The following is a 6729-nucleotide window of genomic DNA, read 5'->3' as shown; positions in this document are numbered from 1 at the left end:
TCAACAACAACATCATCATCTTCTCCTCTTCATCTTCATTTTCACCTTCATCATATATCACCAAACATATTCCACTCACACAACAACATTAACCATCATCAACCATGAAACATCATCTACAATATCCAACAATCACTCCTAAAAAGCAACATTCACACCCTTAAAATCCACCATCTTTTCATCTTACAAACAACAAAAATATATTATCATTCACCATTCACCAACATGAACCTAATAAACATTATCTTTATCTTCTTACAATGTTTACATCTTCATTCATTAGCCACCACAACCAACATACCTCAACAACTTCAAGCACTTCTTTCCTTAAAATCATCTCTAATAGACCCCATGAACACATTCCAAGACTGGGACACAACCCCTCCTTTACCAAACCCCGGGTTCGAACCCGTGTGGTGTAAATGGTCCGGTATCAAATGCGAACCGAACACTTTCCAAATCAACACACTAGACATCTCTAACCGAAACCTCTCGGGTTCAATCCCGGACAACATCAACTACTTAACACACTTACACCACTTAAATATAAGCGTAAACGCCTTCGCGGGCCCTCTACAACCCGCAATATTCAACCTAACATTACTTCGAACACTCGATATCAACCATAACTTCTTCAACTCCACATTCCCACCCGGAATAAAAAACTTGAAGTTGCTTACTTACTTCAATGCTTTCAGCAACAGCTTCACGGGTCCGTTACCTGGTGAGTGCCTTCGTTTGGAGTTTCTACAACATCTAAATCTCGGAGGAAGCTACTTCGAAGGCGAGATACCAAAACTGTACGGAAATTTCAATAATTTGAAATTTCTGTACCTTGCGGGTAACGCCTTAACAGGTAAAATACCTGCAGAGTTAGGTTTTGTAACCTCTCTCCAACATTTGGAAATCGGGTACAACGCTTTCACGGGTAACATACCACCCGAATTCGCCACATTATCGAATCTCACTTTCATAGACGTGTCTTCCGCCAGCCTCTCGGGCGGGTATCCTATCGCTTTAACGAACCTGACACGACTCGAGACCTTATTAATCTTCAAAAACAACTTAACCGGCGAAATCCCGAAATCTATTCAAACGTTGCGTAATCTAACCACTCTCGACTTGTCCGACAACAAATTCTTCGGGAACATACCGAACAAACTCGCGTCGTTGAAGAACTTAAAAGTTTTAAGCCTATTAAACAACGAATTCACCGGAGAAGTACCCGAAGGTATCGGTGAGCTTCCCGCACTCGAGTTATTGTTCCTATGGAACAATTCACTCACGGGAACCCTCCCGCAAAAGCTCGGGTTAAATTCGAACCTCCAGAGACTTGACGTCTCGTTGAACTCGTTCTCCGGTCCAGTCCCACCGAATCTCTGTCGAGGCGGGAAGCTAACAAAGCTCATCCTCTCTTCCAACAAGTTTTCGGGTAATCTACCCGCCTCGTTAGCAAATTGTGCATCACTGGTAAGGCTGCGAGTGCAAAACAATACATTAAACGGCTCGATACCCATCGGGTTCGGTAATTTAACGAATGTTACATTCATGGAGTTGAGTGATAACGGTTTTACCGGACCGATACCATCCGATTTAGCGAATGCATCTAAATTGGAGTATCTAAACATCTCCAAAAATTTATTCGGCAGTGAACTGCCGAATAATATCTGGAGTGCTCCGAGTTTACAGATATTCTCGGCTAGTGCGAGTAAACTCACGGGGCGGATACCGAGCTTTAAAGGGTGTGAAAACTTCTACAAGATTGAACTCGAATCGAATGATTTAAGCGATAGCATACCGTGGGATATCGGGCATTGTAGCAAACTGATTTCGTTAAACTTGAGGCGTAATTCGCTTACCGGGATCATTCCCTGGGAGATTACAACTTTACCTTCGATAACCGAAGTCGATCTTTCGCATAATTTCCTAACCAGGACGATACCCGCGACTTTCGGTAATTGTAGTACCTTAGAAGGGTTTAATGTTTCGTATAATCAGCTTACGGGGTCTGTCCCGTCTTTCGGTCCTGCATTTTCGAGTTTACATCCTTCTTCATTCGCGGGAAACGAAGGATTATGCGGTGGAGTGCTCGAAAAGGAGAAGCCGTGCGCGAGTGGAGTTGAAATGGAAACGAGACCGGAGAAACAGAAGAAAGCTACTGGAACGGTTATGTGGATATTAGCCGCGGCGTTTTGTTTGGGTATGGTGGTCCTCACACGGGCGGACGCTGCTTACACTCGAGTTGTAAGAGCGGCCGGTTCGTGGTGGAGGAACGGGAGATTGGGCCGTGGAAGTTAACCGCTTTCCAGCGGTTAAATTTCACGGCCGAGGATGTGGTGGAGTGTGTGTCAATGACAGATAAGATTTTGGGGATGGGGTCCACGGGAACCGTGTACAAAGCGGAAATGCCAAGTGGCGAGATCATAGCGGTTAAGAAGTTGTGGGGTAAACACAAGGAGACGATCCGAAGGCGACGTGGGGTGTTGGGAAACGTGCGACACCGTAACATTGTTAGGGTGTTGTAGCAACATGGATTGCACCATGTTGCTTTATGAGTACATGCCTAACGGAAGCTTGGATGATTTGCTTCATGGGAAGAATAAAGGTGACAATTTAATGACGGATTGGGTTACTCGTTACAAGATAGCGTTACATGGGGTTTGCTACCTTCATCATGACTGTGATCCAGTTATTGTCCACCGTGATCTAAAGCCTAGTAATATCTGTGATTGCTGGTTCGTATGGTTACATTGCACCAGGTATTTCTTGTTTTTATAACTTGCACACTTTACAATAATATTTATATGTTAATGTATATTATTACTGCTTGTAAAACCATCGGACATGACGGTTTTACACGTAGCAGTAGTTATTTTGTAATATTTTGTTACTAGCTTTTGAACCCGTGTTTTACACGGGATATGTCAAGTGATAAAAATAATAAGGTTGTTATTTCAATTGTGTCTCAAAATATTTACGAATTAATTTAATGTACGAAGTAAATTATTAATTGTTATTTTTTTCAGTTCACGATTTATGAAATGTATCTTTTCCATATTTCACTCCATGTACTATACATGATTGAAAATTTAAACTTAATGTAATTTCTCGTGTAACAATATTTAAAAGATAATAATTAATGTGTATAGACAATAATCTAGATCATAATGTCATTAAACAATATAAATGCAAACTCCTAAATATATATTTACTATTGTGCTGAAAGACAACCACCAGCCCAGTTATTGATTATATTTAGCATCAATTGTTTTTAAAGGTGATTATAAATGTGAAATTTACAAATCTTTAAACAATGAAGAGTTAAGTGTCATTGTTTGTTTATTTTTTTTGTTAACAAAAGTGATTGGTTCATTTATTTTTGCTAAAAAAGTGGCTCGGTTAATTTACTTTTGTCAAAAAAAAAGTGGTTCAGTTTGTTTGCATTTTCAAGTAGTTCAATTCGTTTATTTTTGTTAAAAAAGCAGTTCAGTAAATTATTTTTTTGTTAAAAGTGGTTCGGTTCGTTTCTTTTTGTTAAAAAAAAATGATTCGATTTGTGTTTTTATTAAAGTAGTTTGCCTTATTTATATTTGACCAAATGGTTAAATAAATGAGAGAAACAAAAACTATTTTATCCCTAATGGAAAAAACAAAAAGGTTAAGAAAAAGTACTAAAACATCATAATTTCAGAAACGTCAGTTGTTTATTTGCATGAAATTTAAAAGAAGGTACTAAAGTTGCATAGTTGGTCAAACCCTGGGTATGAAAAGTAGGGCTGTGCAACGGTTCAGAACCGCGAGAACCGAATCGGAACCGGAACCGAAAATGAGTGAAAAATAGAACCGGAACCGGAACCTAATATAGTAAACCGGTTCGGTTCCAGAACCACTAAATCCGGTTCTCGCTAATCGGTTCTGGCTAGAACCGGTTCGATCATTTATTTATCAAATGAGTTATGGAAACTTTGCAAATTGCAAAACAAGTTTATACAATTGTATGTCTTCTTTCACGGTAAAACTAATTTAAATTACAACATGGACATCCGTTATAGTTTTTATTAAAACCTAAGTGTTGAAGTTAAATAACTCATTAGCAACGATATATTAATGGAAGATCATATCATTTTATATTAAATTACCTTGATAGCTTAAATCAAAATTGACCATGGTTGCTAGTTCTTGAACGTAAAGAAAGAAGATTTGAAGTAAAAAATGATTGAATAGATGCCGGTTAATAAGTTACTCTATAAAAAATGGGGATTGGTAAATTTATTTAAAACGTTTTGAATATTGCGGTTCTTCGGTTCCAAGTCTAGAACCGCTGGTTTTACCCGAAACCGAACCGTGAACCGTTTAATGCAAATTATGAGAACCGAGAACCGAACCAGTACACACATTAGCGGTTCAGAGGCACCGGTTCGGTTCTGGTTCCTCGGTTCTGACGGTTCTGAACCGTTTTTTGCTCACCCCTAATGAAAAGGCACTTAACTCAATGATGAATTAAATCCACACTATGTTATAACCCAATTAACAAAATAATTTTGACCCATGAATATCTAAAATGAATGAGATGAGAGATTAGAAATTAAAAGGAATGTAGGGTTGACACCCGAGCTTCAACATTTTCTTTTTTTAGTATTATAAGATTTACATGTGAAGTATTTTATTTTTACTTTTATTTGTTTACTTTTTCGTTATCATGGACCCCACTAGATTTCTTCTGTAATCCAATGGTGGTTGTTGATTTCATCTTCTTGATGTCAAACAGCGCAACACAATTATTTCTTTTACACATGCTATTATTTTGCGTGGTTTATGCTTAAAAGAAATCTTTAACATCAATATTTTCTTTTATTTCCTTTATATAGATAACTTATGTGTACAATTTGCAAGTTGATGAAAAAGTGATATGTATAGATTTGGAGTCGTATTAGTTAAAGATAAAGCTTTCTTTAATCACGTATCTATATTCATTTATATAATAATTTACGTGATTGTTATTGTTTGTTTGGTTTCTTTCAGAATATACGTATACGTTGCAAGTTGATGAAAAGAGTGATATATACAGTTTTGGGGTAGTGTTAATGGAAATCATAAGCGGGAAGACATCAGTAAACTCTGAATTTGGTGACGGGAACAATATCGTGGATTGGGTTAAGTCAAAGATGAAAACCAGAGAAGGGATAAAGGACGTGTTGGATAAAGACGCGGGGGCTTTTTGTAGCTCGGTGAGGGAAGAAATGATGCTGGTATTAACAGTGGCGTTGCTATGTACAAGTAGAAACCCGGCTGACAGACCTTCAATGAGGGATGTCGTGTCAATGTTACAAGAAGCAAAACCAAAGAGAAAGTCGCCGGAGAAAGGTGGTGGGAGAGTGGTGGGTAATGGTGGTGCTAAACCTCCTCCACCACCACCATCTCAAAAGGCCACAATTGAATGTCGATAAAATTGGTTTATTTTTATTATTTCTTTTTCTCATTTTGGGAAATTATATGAGTTTGTTTTTCATTTTTATTTTGAATTAGTGGTGGGGATGGGTATAGGAGTAGTAAATTTGTTTTTATTTAACTAATGAAAAATGTCAAGTCATTGGTCAACGGTAGTGGGTGTTTTATGTAATTTAACAATGGATATTTGATTTAAGTGTTCCAAGACAATTAGTGATGTTGATGGTAGGTCCAAACTTTACCTTTTTGTGGTCCTTCAATTAGAAAAAAATAATAATATATTGTATCTTTAACAAAAACAAAACAATTAGCACAAAGAAAACATATAGAAAACAGTGAAGGAAGTATCAACAACGTCGTCTTTGAAAATCGTTATATGTTATAATTTATTTGTGTTCTCGTAATAATTTAGTTTTTGATAGAGGCTGATTGGTTTCAGTTTGTTTAACCAGTTATGACTTACACCTCTAGTCCTAAGGGCGGAGATTCATTAAAAAGTAAATCGTCAACCGGTCTCTCATACTCTCAGCGCAACTTGGTATCTAAGGCGGGCCTGTATGGTGTTCTTCGGGCCCACAATATCGGTCCGGGATTCAAACCTGGTTTCTTTATTGGGCTAGTTGCTCTAGGGGCCCAACTGAAACTGTGTTGGGCCTTAACATTGGTTCATTAAAGCTCATACATACCATTATATCATAGGAGATTAGGAGAATCACATTAATAGTCCTAACTACTAAAACCTATTTAAGTAAAGGCTTAATACCGTCTAAACAAACGGTCACTCGTATTTAGTAATTTTTGGAACAAAAGAAACTAGTTGTTGATAGCAAATTAGCTCAGACTCATCTATTAAACAAGCTTTAATACAGCCTCGAGAGCTCATTTAAACTCGGTCAAATTCCAACGTTTAGCAAGCAAATCACAAGTCCATAATACCAATATCAAATTAAAACTAACAGCAGAGTACTAGAGTTATGTTAATAATAATTATAATAATAATAATAATAATAAAGTGCATTCCAGCCAAGTTTTTCCATCCTCAATGCTTCTATCTATCACCTGAAATGACAAAATGTAAAAACCATTATTAAGCATGTACGTACCAGCAGCGCCCATCGTGTGCGATATTATCAACATGGCATCTCAAGGAGGCAAGAGATCCTACCTGGTAAAGAAGCAGCGCCAGAGTCAGACATTTGCTTCCTTTTGGACTTGACAAGTTCTTGAAGATGTATGCGCATTGGGGTCTCAACTCCAAGTTCGGTCGAGGCTTGAGCTTGA

At 37.7% G+C, this 6729-nt stretch overlaps 1 pseudogene across 1 annotated transcript; it reads left to right on the top strand.

Annotated features, from left to right (window-relative positions):
- The first annotated feature begins 210 nt into the window (after positions 1 to 210).
- LOC143620728 (uncharacterized) lies at positions 211 to 5649 on the top strand (annotated as a pseudogene). Its single transcript, XR_013151386.1, has 2 exons — positions 211 to 2759; positions 5023 to 5649. The product of XR_013151386.1 is annotated as an uncharacterized LOC143620728 (transcript).
- Positions 5650 to 6729: the final 1080 nt, after the last annotated feature.

Source organism: Bidens hawaiensis, unplaced genomic scaffold (genome assembly GCF_021521415.1).
Source record: "Bidens hawaiensis isolate Kalapana, Puna unplaced genomic scaffold, B.hawaiensis_p1.1 tig00002631_1, whole genome shotgun sequence".
In the NCBI taxonomy this organism is placed as follows: Eukaryota; Viridiplantae; Streptophyta; class Magnoliopsida; order Asterales; family Asteraceae; genus Bidens; species Bidens hawaiensis.
Note: the sequence above shows the minus strand (reverse complement) of the source record. Positions and strands in the feature narration are given on the sequence as shown.